At 39.8% G+C, this 14653-nt stretch overlaps 1 protein-coding gene and 1 non-coding gene across 3 annotated transcripts in view; one reads left to right on the top strand and one right to left on the bottom strand.

Annotated features, from left to right (window-relative positions):
* The window catches only part of MICU1 (mitochondrial calcium uptake 1), a 238307-nt gene that overhangs the window by 4679 nt on the left and 218975 nt on the right, over nt 1–14653 (bottom strand). The gene's annotated exons all lie outside the window — the stretch shown is intronic.
* Nucleotides 13203–13309, top strand: LOC123650472. Its single transcript, XR_006739348.1, has one exon. It is a non-coding gene; the product is annotated as a U6 spliceosomal RNA (small nuclear RNA).

Below are 14653 nucleotides of genomic sequence, written 5' to 3'. Positions count from 1 at the left end.
TGGGAAGGACTAGGCAATTTCCACTGCCTTCTCTCTCATTTATCCTCAAACCTGGTCAGGTGACACCTATAAATCATGTTATTGCTTACAGACACACTCTTAAATGAGGTAAAATGTGGAGGAAAGAAAGGGATTAATTTCTATTTATGAATCAATGTGAACTTAGAGTCAGTGTGCCTTCTTTGCTCATTTCATTCCTATGATTTCAGTTCCTGTTACCAGCCTGCCTTGACATTTTTTCCTGCATCTGATCTTGCACTTCACCTCTGTTGCCTCCATACATCCACCTCAGTGCCCCCAAGGTCAGCAGATACAAATGCAGAGCAGCGCAGTGAGGCAAGGCAATGCAGTAGGAAGCTGTGCTTGGAGTCACAAGGCCTGGGCTCTAGTCCTGGCTCCACCAACCTGCTGTGTGACACTGATGGAGTCACTTGATCTCTTTAGATTTAATTTTCTCATATTCCAATGAGGGGATGCCACCAGATAACTGCTGAAGTGGCTTAGTAGCACAAAGAAGGGCTTATTGGTGTTTTCTAGAATCTGAGGGTGAGGGTGGGGTGGAAGTATACAGAAATAGCTGAAGATTTGGTGTGGCAAAGGGTAGAGGAAAGGTGCATTGGCCACAAGCAGGGCTATGCCTCTGGTTTGAGGGGGACGAGGCAGCTTAGGAGGGCAGGAAGAGCCAGTTTCCTCTTCCTGCAGCTTTGGGTTACTGTTCATACCACCTTTCCTCCCAGGACTTGAGTGAGGGTGAAGGAGGAATCAACATTCCTTGGAACTAAAAGACTTATGCAGAAGATACTGTGGTGGATATTCATGAGATGTTTTTTGGGAAATCAAGACTGTAGAGTTCTAGGCTGGGCGCGGTGGCTCACGCCTGTAATCCTAGCACTCTGGGAGGCCGAGGCGGGTGGATCGCTCGAGGTTAGGAGTTCGAGACCAGCCTGAGCAAGAGCGAGACCCCCGTCTCTACTAAAAATAGAAAGAAATTATCTGGCCAACTAAAAATATACATAGAAAAAATTAGCCGGGCATGGTGGTGCATGCCTGTAGTCCCAGCTACTCGGGAGGCTGAGGCAGTAGCATCGCTTAAGCCCAGGAGTTTGAGGCTGCTGTGAGCGAGGCTGCTGTGAGCTAGGCTGACGCCACAGCACTCACTCTAGCCAGGCAACAGAGCGAGACTCTGTCTCAAAAAAAAAAAAAAAAAAAAGACTGTAGAGTTCTAAGGTTCAGAAATTCAGCCTCACAGGTCTAAATACTTGATTTGGCCCAGGAAAAACTTATTCTGCTAACTAAACTGCCCAGAAAAGGAACAGAGATCAGGCCAGTTTTCAATGAGAATAGTAACTGTTAAGAGAACTAAAATGATGACAGTTGGTCATTATACTTCTCAGTAGGAAAATCTACTAAGGAGACTCAATTAACCTCAGAAGATTGCTCAGGGAAAACAGAATGAGATCAGAAGAAACTGGATGCTCTCAAACTGTGAATTACTCTTTGCTGCCACAGAAATGTGTCCTGAGAAAGGGACCAGAACCTGTTCTGCCTTAGATAAACACAAATGCTTTTTGTTAACCGTTCCTTTTTCTACATTTCATATTAATCTCATACTTCTAACTGCTATTAATATAACTGATAACTATTTTCCTTTTCTCTTTCCCAGTTCTTCATTCTCTCAGGGCAGTGTGCCTCTTGCCAGCTGTCTTGATATTCCAAGTACTCATCCTTCTCCCTATGAAGATGTTGCCCTTTCCTCTAAATGAACCGTTAACTAAATAATATTCAAGGATGTCAGTGAGAGCTCTTGACAATTTCCAGTGAGAAGCTCATTAAAGCGGTATTAAGTGGTTGCAGAATACGGACTTCTGGAGCCCGCCTGCAAGAATGCCTCATTACAAATGCTATCTCTTCACAGAACAGTTTTAGATTATGTTCCATCTCACAAGGAGAGGGCTTTGGTGTCCTTTGTACTATAGGAGGAGAACCAGGGCTGCTAAGTCATTATAACTCAAACCCCTGGGATGTTACCAGCCAGCAAGTAGCCTAGCTGTGGTGCCCTTTCACAGCCCAAGGATATGAGTCAGAGCAGTGGAGGAAACAAACATTTAACTAGCTGGTGAGCTGTCAAACCGGGAGCACTTGGGATGGGATGACAGCAGATTACAAGCCACGCGTTTGACAGCTGGTCCTGAGAGTTGGCTCATTCATATTTGCTTCCAGTATCTCTGAATCACAAAGTCATAATTAAATGCTAGCAAGGAGAACACGTTCCCCCTCAGATCTTGACTTTGCTAAGCAGACCAGTTGTTGGTACTGGAATTTTGGCCCCCCGTATTTGATGACGCTGACCGATGGTTGGGATTCCAGTTCCTAATCTGAAGGATGTCCCCACGGAGTGAAGGCACCCCAGAGAAGGCCTAGGTTTCCAAAGCCTATGTATGCCTTTTGTACAAATCTGGCCCAGCTGCCTGAACAATTGGTTGACATGTGATTGGGTGATTTCTGTTAGATTGGGGTGGCAGAGAATTTGAAGCAGGCTTAATTGGCACTCAAAAATCTTGTACCATCTGGCTTTTTGAAAAGTCTAGGCAGAATCTGAGTTGCATCAGGTCCCCAATTTACTCTCTGGCATTGTCTATGACTGGACATTTCAAAAGTAGAAAAAAACATACTGAGTTGGTGTGATATAATATCAGAAGCTACATTACATAAAACTATTCACCACAAAAAATAAACAAAAGAGTTCTGGAGTGATAGGAGCCCAAATGTCTGCTTAGAATCAGAGAATCTTAGAACTGGAAGAAACTTCAGAGGAAATACAAAATCTAGAGAACTTAACTTGCCCAGGGTCATAAAGCTAGATGGTAACAGAGCTGGGTCTAGAATTTAGCCCAGTGCTCTTTCCTATACTTACTGGATCTACTTTGATCCCTTCCTTATATGGACAATATCAGTTCCTCCACTCTAAAGACAAAGAGCTCAGATAAAAGAAGAACCAAACTGGGGAATACTCAGGGATGAATAACTGAACAGCTGAGAGTTGTGAGGAGCCAGGATTGTAGCTTGACCATGGACCTGACTGCCCTGTACAGTGGAAGACCTTGAGCATTCCCTAGGAACTCATACTGACGATTTTAGGGACAACTTAAAAAGTGTATTAAATAGTAATCCAAGGAGAAGCACATGTAAAAAGGTGGCCTGGGAGTTTTCTCCACAACTGCCTCTGATGCCTAGATATAGCTTTGGGCAGCATTACCCAGTTAGCAGCTGCCTGTCTCTTCCCAATGCAAAGGTGTTTGGAAAAGTGACCTGATAAATTGGGCTGACAGTCTCTAGCCGTGTGGTCATGTGATTATTCCTGCCTTATTGGAGAAAATCCTGCAGCGAATAAAATCAGAAGTTGGCCTGTGACTGCCAAGGTTAAGTGAGGGGAGACAGTTCTGCTTCAGTCCAGGAAAGGCTTGTGATGCAATGTCTTGTTTTCTTAAGTCCATCCCTAGATGGTTTTGGGTGGAACAAGGGGAAGGATATTTCCTTAAGGGGCATTTGTCCGGTCTTTTGTATCTTCTTCCAAGATACTTTTGCTAATACAACACACAAATTTCAACCTGACTCTAGGGTGGGGGGAGGGGAAAGGACATTTAGGAGAACTAGCAATTTAAGGAACCAAGAGCAATGCAGTATACTAATAATGATCACAATTCCTTGTTCTGCAGGTGCATTTGAGCTGTAGGCAGGCTGGCCCCCTCTGTATACTCAGGCTGCCTGCCTGTCAGAGATGATGGTTGCTAATTTCCAGTATACACCACAGAGAAAACCTGGACAGTAGTCAGGTCTTCTGAGCCTAAGAGAATCATCCCAGATGACTGTTTCAATGGGCTTACATGCTTACTGTGGTATGAACTGATCTGGCAGTAAGATTTATTGCCATTATCCAGTATTTTATCTGGGTTTCTTAAAAATCCTCATCACACCCTGTCCACAAAAGCAAGCACTTTGACAAGCACCATTAGGCAGTCAATGATTTCAGCTGATGCACCCAGAGGCAACCATAGTTTAGTGGAGGAGACTATACTTATCATTCAGCTGGAGAAATACACAGAAAAATATCAGAAATATAACACACAAATATGGGTTATAATGGAATAGTGTGTATTTGGTAAGAGGTACATTTTGGATCTGAATTCTAAAGGAGAAAAGAGACAGACTGTGCCAGATTTGTGCACGTATGGTAGTGGGTGATGTGAGGTGGGGGTGTCAGCTTGAATACTATTGAAAGCAGGAAGGGGTGCTAAAGCCTGACCAGAGAGTTAGAACAGAAGGTGCAGAGGGGGATGAGTGCATCAGGAGAGATTTTACAGAGGGCCAGTCAAGTCTCCTTGCAAAAAAACCCTTTAAAACAAGGCCAGGTCTTATTTGGAGACCGATTTACCATATTAACTTGCTTTTCCCTTTCCCACTCTTTAAATATTTATTCTCTTAACTTTATTTATTTATTTAGAGACAGGATGTTGCTCTGTCTCCCTGGCTAGAGTGCACTGGCATCATCATACTCCTCAAACTCCTAGGCTTGAGCAATTCTCCTGCCTCAGCCTCCCAAGCAGCTGGGACTACAGGCACGTGCCACCATGCCTGGCTAATTTTTCTATTTTTTGTAGAGAAGGGGTCTCACTTTTGCTAGGCTTGGTAACTTTATTTTAAAAACTAGTTTTCATTAAGTAATACATTCATGTGTTTCAAAATGCAAACAGTACAAAAAGGTTGACATCTCCCTCCCAACTTTACCCCCATCACCTAGTCATCCAAAGGCAGCAAATATCGCCAGTTTCTCCAGAAATATTTCATAGATATAAAAGCAAATACTTATTCTTTACTTCTTCCCTTTTCCCACAAAAATGGTGGTGTACTAGTTTTTTTACTCATTTAACAATATATCTTAGAAATAATTCCGTGTCAGTACACGAACAGCTTCCTTTAACAGCTGCATAGTATTCCACTGATAGGCTGTATAATAATTTATTTACCTAACCAGTTTCTCATTTATTCTAATTTCAGTCTTGAAGAAAAGCATTGTTTTTTCCCTCTTTCTAAAATTACTTCCTTGGTAGTCCACATTGTCAGCTTCAACAGAGCCTGAATCTCTGATGGCTAAAGTGAGAGTTAACTGATGTATTTAAATTCAGTTTGTTGAAATTGTATGAAAGACTAAATACTCACCTTTACAAGTGAGTATTAAACTTCAGAGGCTTTTAAAGGTAGTAAACCTTGAAGCTTCCAAAGAAGCAGTGCTTATAATAAATACTAATCTCTATACTTTCCCAATATTGGTGTGATTCTTGTCACTGTTACTTTCTGATCTTTTTCCCAGTGGGGTGTCATGTTGGCTGACTTTGTCCTTACTTATCTATTTAGGTGGATGTTTTGGCAGTTTATCCTACCCTCACTCTCCTGTCTCTCCCAATGGTAGTCATGAATCCCACAGGTCTCCTCCTCATTGCGGCGCTGATATAATTTTACTAAATTATAATATATTCAAAGGATGTAGTTAAGCCAGAACCAATCTTTAGAATTGCTAAGTGACTTTAAATTTGGGAAAGGAAACCAGGTCTCTGCAGAAAAAATGCCTCATAAAGCAAACATTTATTTCAGATTTTGAGCTTCCTTGCCCACATCATGAATAATTTTACTTTAAACATTGATGACGTTTTCTTAAATGAATGGAATCCTGGCCAGCACTCCTCTTCACATATAAATGTTTTTACAAAATGCAATGATGAACTGAAGTGCAGGGGTTTGCCTCCCACAAATTTTAAAAGAATTTATAAAATAGGAGCTTTTTCCCTTCATAATCTCTTCCTCATACATCTTTGTGACATTCCTGCCTCCTGCCTTCATGCTATGTCTTGGCTGTCTGGGGGATGCTCTCCCCTACATTCCTGCTGTGAATTTCCTTCTATTTCTGCCATCACAGAAAAGCAATTCTTTAGGTCCTTCTAGCAGCAGTAGGTGCCAGTGTACTAAAGAGAACACTGGGAAATCACTGAACCTGAATTTCTGCTCTCGGTTTTGTGTCACACTAGCTGTGATTTAAGCAAGTCATTTTCCTTCATGTAGGTTAAAACCAATAAAGTAATGGCTTAAACAAAATGATTTTTTTTTCTTTTTTTTTTGTTTTTGAGACAGTCTCGCTTTGTTGCCCGGGCTAGAGTGAGTGCCGTGGCGTCAGCCTAGCTCACAGCAACCTCAAACTCCTGGGCTTAAGCGATCCTACTGCCTCAGCCTCCTGAGTAGCTGGGACTACAGGCATGCGCCACCATGCCCGGCTAATTTTTTCTATATATATTTTAGTTGGCCAGATAATTTCTTTCTATTTTTCTAGTAGAGACGGGGGTCTCGCTCTTGCTCAGGCTGGTCTCGAACTCCTGACCTTGAGCGATCCACCTGCCTCAGCCTCCCAGAGTGCTATGATTACAGGCGTGAGCCACCGCGCCCGGCCAACAAAATGATTTTTAACCTCCTTTCCAGTCCTAAAATTTTGTGACTGTCATGATATTTTTTTTAAGATGACATAATGGCTTAAATCAGTTAAAACGTTCATAGCTTCAGAAGCCCTCAAACAATAAAACTAAAGGTGAAGATTTCTGGAATGGTGGCTGGTGTGGTGGGCAGAATTCTGATGTGGTACCCCCAATATTCCCACCCTCTGGTCCACATGCCCCATGTAATCCCCTCTTCTTAAGTATGGGCAGAACCTGTGAATGTGACAGAATATCACTCCCGTGATTAAATTACTGTTCATGGAAAAGGTGACTGGATAGTCACTCCCATGACTACGTTATATAAGAATCCATCTTAGCAGACTGAGGGAGAGATTCTCCCGTTGGCTTTGAAGAAGAGAGCTGCCATGTTGTGAGAGGGCCACATGGCAAGGAGCTGCTGTGGCCTGCTGAGAGCAATGTCTGGCCAATAGCCCCCAAGAAAAAGGGGACCTTGGTCTTACAACTGAAAGGAACTGAATTTGCCAATGACCTAAATGAGCTTGGAAGAGGACCCTGAACTCTGGATGAAAATGCAGGTCCCCACCTCCCACTGATGGCTTGATTTCATCCTGGTTAAGATGCTGAGCAGAGAACCCACCTATGCTGTACCCAGGCTCTGACTTACAGAAACTGAGGTAACATATAGGTGTTGTTTTAAGCTGCTAAATTTGCAGTTATTTGTCATGCAGCAATAGAAAGCTAACAGAGCTGGCCAGTAAGGAAGATATTTATGATTGGGCATGCCCTTTTCGGGTTTTTCAAATCATACTTTATATATAGCTTCATTCATTTTTTAGGTGCATTTTACAGAACTGTTACTCTTCTGCAACAACTATACCGAACTCCAAACATTATATATTATAGAGGCACTAGACAAGGTCTAATTAAGTTTTAAATTTCTTAACAAGAAAATAAATTAAAACTGTCACCTTATTTTGGTAATTACATAGATTTCACATAGACAGGTTGGGCTGACAGTCTCTGGCCATAGATTTGGATATAACTTTAGGCCATAACATGTCCCTTAAAACATTACTACATTCTGTAAAAAGAAGATTTAGTTACAGTCACAGAATTTTAAATCTGGAAGAACCCTTAGAGATACTCAATATAACTCCAACCAGAGGGTCAGAGAAGTGACCTGCTCAAGGCATCAAAGGAAATTCATGACATAGGAAGGGACTACAGTCCTAGCACTCTCCCCGTTTTTACCCTAGGCTCTTTAATTAGAGTATTTCACCATCCCTTGCAGGATCTGGCCAGGTTTAGAATTAGTTTACTGATTTATTCCACATTAACTGAACATCTACTTATATAAAGAATTGTTCTAGGCTCTGAGTAGGACACAAAGACATGGAAAACATGGTTCATGTCTTTGAGAATTTACAGGCTAGTAGAAAACTCCTCTTGAATACTGAGGATACTAGGAATAGCAATAGGAGTTAGATATTCCTAGGAATAGAGAACTTAAATAAGAAAGGTTTCCTGAAGGCAATGACCCCAAGAATTTTTAGATGAATTATGAAACTTAGGAGAAGCTAAAAGCTTCAATACTCATTAGATAAGTACAAACAACTTAGAATTTCTAATAAAAATCTCAAAGTGACAAAAAAAGTAGTAGATATTAACTTCCTCAGAGAATAAAAGCCAGCCTCATTTGGTCCCCCCTCCTTTAAGGGTGATCTTTTTTAAAAAAATAACTTTTTATGATATTGCCATATTAGGATATGTTGCTTCCAGTCTATCAGCCCCTTATTAAGATAAGGAGGCAGATGAAATTCAGCACCTAGGAGTTGAAAACCAGAACATGCAGCTGGGTACAGTTGTAATGTCAATCTAATATATTAATATAGTATCATCTCTTTTAATTCTCGATAACCCTGAAACTAGTATTCTATTATCAACGTTCTATAGATCAAGAAACTGAAGCTTTGAGAACTTAAGGGATTTATTCAAGGTCACAAAACTAGTGAGTAGCAGGGACTCAAACTCAGGTTTGAGTTTAAAACCAAAATTTATGCTTAGCACAATTTCTTGCATACAGTTAACTCTCAATAAATGCTAGATGATATTACAGTATCTACAAGTACAATGGAACTGTGACACACCAATGAGCGGAGGCGCTGAACAACGTCTTCATCCTTAGAAGACAGACCTGCATTCTGTATTCCCATGTTGAGAAATGGACAAAGCTTAGTTTTTTTCTGTTTTGCTTTTGTGCATTGGTTTCTTCACTGAAATGTAATATGATTCAAAAAGTGAATAACACAGATGTGTCTACTAAGATGTCCCTATGTGGCATAAGAAGCTGGATTAGATAACTCTAAGAGCCTGTTACTATAAGTAAGTACTATCAATGCCACAGTGTATCTGAGCTGTAGAACCTGCTCCTGAACGGACAACTAGAGGGGAAAAATGTCATATTTCACATTCAGGAAAAGGGCGCTATCTCCAAAACATCATAGTTTACCAAAAGGTCTTTATTTTCACCCTCAGAATGATCAACTCTTAGCCAAAGCCAACTCAGAGGAAATAGCCTAGAGTTTGTCCTCCCTAAGCTACTGAGGAACATGGTTCCAAATGGTGAACCTGCATTGCTTCCTGGATTGTGCTTCAGCAAAGATTTTCAAACTCCAGCAGAAATTTGGAATATACTGAGAGGCAACGTGGTGGTGTGGAAAGAATAGACTTTAGGATTAGAGAGACCTGAGCTTGGATCCTGGTTCTACCACTGCTTAAACGGGGTAACCACGGGAGAAGGCTGCTTAGTTTTATATTTCCTCATCCATAAAATAGGAATAATACCGCCTAACTTTCAGGTCTTAAAGATTAAGAGAGATAATGTACATAAAGCACTTAGCGCTGTGCGTGGCATATAGAAGCTACTATGAAATGATAGTTGCTATCAGTGTTCCAGACGTGTGATGGCCTCACAGTCCTCAAAAGGGCAGTGCTACAGGATTCTTAGGGTTTAGGAGCAGGTGGCAGCTTGTCTGTCAGAGATGGCTGTGCAGAATATGACTTTGTTGTGAGCCAGAAATTTTTATTCCATTGGTAATTTCTGACTCCCCCAACAACCTAGTAGGGTCCTAAATGCCAAAAGACTGAGGCTCCTTTACTCATTCAAATTGTTAGACTCAAAGAACCTGAAAGTCACCAAGGTTCCTAGAAGTCATCCATGCCATCGATATCACTTCAGAGACAAAAGAAACTGAGATTTGATGATGAGGCTGATATTGCAGAAAAAATATTTGGGGTTGCAGAGAGCATCCTGTAGGACTTATGCCACAGATTTTACTATTTATTCTCTTGTTTTGTCAGACAATAAAGCCAACTGTGTATATAGAATGACTATAAAGAATTAGGACAATTATTCATAAATTATAATTTTCAATCTAAGTAGAATTGTGCTGGGGCATGAACGGTAAAGGCCATGGACTATATTTGTGTGATTATTTTCCTATATTATAGTTCAAAGTATTAAGAAATGGGAGACATAACTGGACCCACAAGTTTACCAAATCTATAATATCCGGAGGTGCTTTACTGTACCTGGAACCTTTTATTCTCCTGGCAGAAATAGGAATACTCTGAGTTATACAGGCTGTAGCTCATTCTAGAGCTCCTGCTCAAATAATTTTTAACTTCTTCATCATAGGAAGCCATTGGGAAAGGAGTTGTGTTCAATTTTCCATTACCTTCTTCAGCAAGCTACTTAAATCAATCAGACAGCCCTTGAGAGGTGATATATCTAATTTTATGCCCAGTATGTGTACGAATGAGCAACAGAATGAGTCTTAAGTGCTAAATAAAAGAGACAACCTATAGTGGAAGCACACAATATTTCATGGAGAAAGGTTCTTTCTTCAAATGGTTCGAGTTCACCAAGGACACTTCTTTATTACCCGAGAGTTATCATTCTTGCACGGGTCATCCCGAACTAAAGAAATAGCCTCAATGAAATTTGGCATTTGTACTCTGAAGGAATTGGATCATGCTCTAGTATGGTAAATCTGCAGTTGCCAGCTGCCTGGATCTCTCAAATTGTTCAGCAGAACATTAACTCTGTAAGTTATTAAAAGATATTTTGGGGTAAATCGAGTTTGGGAACTATATCCCTCTTCTGGAGATTAAAAATAACATTAGCATATTAAAAACTTGGCAGGAACAGTGCTGCAGGAAGAAATTCTGTATAACTGGCATTTTCCAAACTTACCTGAACCATGGAACACTTTTTTTTTTTAAACTCACAGAACCATCAACATACTGCAGTATACGGTTTTCTTCCCAATGCTGTTTGGGAAATTCTGTGCTAAATTATGTCTAAAGACTGGTTTGTAAGCTCTAAACAGCCAAGGAAGAGACATTGCCAGGGCCTCTAAAAGGTGCCAATTTCTGAAGGTCCTAACCTTTTGGGAAAAAATGAAGACAGCTGAGACTGAGAGCAGAAGCCACACAAAAGGTACTCCTGTCTCTACCCCTGCCCCACTCTTACCCTACCCCTAGTATGGGTCAGAAGCTCCACTTTAAGCTTCTAGTTCCCCTTATATCTAATTAGCATTTATCACACCAGACTGGAACTGCTTGTATACTTACCTTTCTCACCCTTTAGACCATGAGCTTCTTGAGGGTGGAACCCTGTGCCCAGCACAGTATCTACTTGTGCTGCTGGCTGAAAAATGTTTGAGCCACACTAAATTTTGTTTACATTATCAACTTTATCATGGAAGCAGCTGACATTTACTAAATGTTCACCACATGACAGGCACAAAGTTAAGTGCTTTCTGTAGATTAATCCTCACAATAACCCTATGAGGTGGGTACAGTTGGCCCTCTATATTTTTGGGTTCTGTATCCGCAGATTCAACCAACCACACATCAAAAATATTCGGAAAAAACAAAAACAATAAAAAGTAACAATACAACAATAAAGACATTACAAATAAAAACTACAGCACAATAACTATTTATATAACATTTACATTGTATTAGGTATTATAAGTAATCAAGAGATTATTTTTAAGTACAGTTGACCCTTAAGCAACATGGGCTTCAACTATGTAGGTTCACTTATATGCAGATTTTTTCAATAAATATATTGGAAAATTTTTTGCAACAATTTGAAAAAATTCACAGATGAACCACATAACCTAGAAAGATTGAAAAAATTAAGAAAAAGGTATGTAATGAATGCATAAAATATATGTAGATACTGGTCTATGTGTTAATCGACTGTATATTCTTTTTTATAATTTTTAATTATTATGGGTACATACCAGTTGTTTATATCTATAAGGCACATGTGATGTTTTGATACAGGCATATAATGTGAATTAATCAAATCAGGGAAATCCATCGCCTTAGGCATTTAAAATTTCTTTGTGTTAGGAACATTCCAATTCTACTCTTTCAGTTATTTTAAAATATAGCATAACATTGAATATAGTCACTTTGTTGTGCTATCAAATATTGTTCATTCTATCTAACTATATTTTTGAATCCATTAACCATCTCCACTTTACCTCCCCCTCCCTGCTGTCCTTCCCAGCCTCTGGTAACCATCATTCTACTCTCTGTCTCCATGAGATCAATTGTTTTTCATATTTAGCTCCCACATATGAATGAGAACATCTGAGATTTGTCTTTCTGTGCTTGGCTTATTTCACTTAACCAAATGTTCTCTAGTTCCATACATGTTGTTGCAAATGGCAGGATTTCATTTTTTGTGGCTATATAATATTCCATTATGCACATGTACCACAATTTCTTTATCCATTCATCTGCTGATGGACACTTAGGTTGATCCCAAATCTTGCCTATTTTGAATAGTGCTGCCATAAACATGGGAGTGCATGTATCTTTTCGATATACTGAATTCCTCTCTTCTGAATATATACCCAGCAGTAGGATTGCTGGGTCATATGGTAGTTCTACTTTTAGTTTTTTGAGGAACCTCCATACTGTTCTCTCTAGTGGTTGCACTAACTTACATTCCTATCAACATTGTATGAGGGTTCCCCTTTCTCTGCATCCTCACCAGTATTCATTATTGCCTTTTTGATAGAAAGCCATTTTAATTGGGGTGAGGTATCTCATTGTAGTTTTGATTTGCATTTCTTTGACTCCTAATGATGAGTATTTTTTCATACACCTGTTGGCATTTGTATGTCTTCTTCTGAGAAATGTCTATTCAGATCTTTTGCCCATTTTTTAATCAGATTATTTGATTTTTTTTCCCTAGTGAGTTGTTGGAGCTCCTTATATATTCTAGTTATTAATCCCTTGTCAGATAGTGCAAATATTTTACCCCATTCCGTGGGTTGTCTCTTCACTTTGCTGATTGTTTCCTTTGCTGTGCACAAGCTTTTTAGCTTGATGTGACTGATCCCATTTATCCAATTTTGCTTTGGGAGTATTACTGAAAAAGTCCTTGCTCAGACTAATGTCCTAAAGTATTTCTCCAATGTTTTCTTTTAGTAGTTTCATAGTTTCAGGTCTTAGATTTAAGTCTTTAATTGACTGTATATTCTTGGTAAGACATTTAGTCAACAGTAGGCTATTAGCAGGTAAGTTCTTGGGGAGTCAAAAGGTACAGTAGGATTTTTGACTATGCAGATATGGGTGTCCCTAACTCCTGAATTGTTCAAGGGTCAACTGTATATGGTGCTTGATTCAGCAGCACATATACTAAAATTAGAACGACACAGAGAAGATCAGCATGCCTCCTGCATAAGGAGGACATGTAAATTTGTGAAATGTTCCACATTTTTTGATTGAAAAATCAAGGGTATGGGAAGATGTGTAGAGGTTATATGCAAACACTCCACCATTTTATGTATGGGACTTGAGCATCCACAGATTTTGGTAACTATGGGGGGTCCTGAAACCAACCCCCATCCCCGTGGATACTGAGGGACAACTATACTTTTATCCTTATTTTAATTTTATTTTTTTTAGAGATAGGGTCTCACTCTGTTGCCCAGGCTAGAGTGCAATGACATGATCATAGCTCACTGCAACCTCGAACTCTTGGGCTCAAGTGATCCTCCTGCCTCAGCCTCCTGAATAGCTATGACTATAGGAGTGTACCAATTAATTAATTTATTTAATTAAAATAATTAAAAAATTTAACAGAGTTTAAGTGACCAAAGAATGATTTGTGGATCAGGCAGCTCTCAAAACCAGAACAGAGAACTCTTGTTTAAAATTTTTTTTTTTTTGTGGAGACAGGGTCTTACTATGTTGCCCAGGCTGGTTTTGAACTCCTGGCTTCAAGCAATCCTCCCACCTCTGCCTCCCAAAGTGCTGGGACTACAAGTGTGAGACATTGCACTTGGCCTATCCTTATTTTTAAAACATTTGGGCAGTTTCTGAATTTAGTTTCTAGCTAGTAGAATTTAGTTTCTACCCAGCTAGTAAATGACAGAGCCAAGATTCCAATCCAGGCAGTATGACTTCAGAGACTGTGTTCTTAACTACTACATATTTCTTTCTCTCTCCTAAGATTCATATCAGCAGTAAAATTCTATAGTTCTGTGAAGCAAGGAGAGGCCTATAATTCATATAGAACTCAGATCAATGAAAAAATCACTAGTCTGGCTGTCAGGATCAGGGAGGTTGGAAAGTATAGGCCAAGGGCAGAGTACAAGGAGGGCCTGTAAAAAAAAGGCACATCTGGCAGAGTGAGAGACTTGGAAAGGATAGCTGAGTGCTTGCTAATCTTTCTGTGCATACCCCAGCATACGAACAGTTAACACTACTGCTATCATCACCCTTTTAACATGGAAGAGGGTGAAATATACGTCAAGTCTAAGGAATCCATTGTGTTAAAGAACACAATGGATTGATGACATGAGTGTCCTTTGAGTCTACTATAAAAGGTAGAGATTTATTGACTTAGGATCCTTTGTCTTGTTCAGATATATCAATATGTTCATTCATTCATTCACTGATCATATATTTACTGAGTGGCTACTTGTGGTGTTATGATATATATATATATATATATATATACATACACATATATACATATATATTGGTTTTCATCCATGGTTCGTGGCTCATAACTCCCATAGTCCTTGTTATAATGTTGGGTGCTTTAGGCCTCAGGAAAC

Source organism: Lemur catta, chromosome 14 (assembly GCF_020740605.2).
Source record: "Lemur catta isolate mLemCat1 chromosome 14, mLemCat1.pri, whole genome shotgun sequence".
In the NCBI taxonomy this organism is placed as follows: domain Eukaryota; kingdom Metazoa; phylum Chordata; class Mammalia; order Primates; family Lemuridae; genus Lemur; species Lemur catta.
This window is presented reverse-complemented; position numbering and strand designations above follow the sequence as displayed.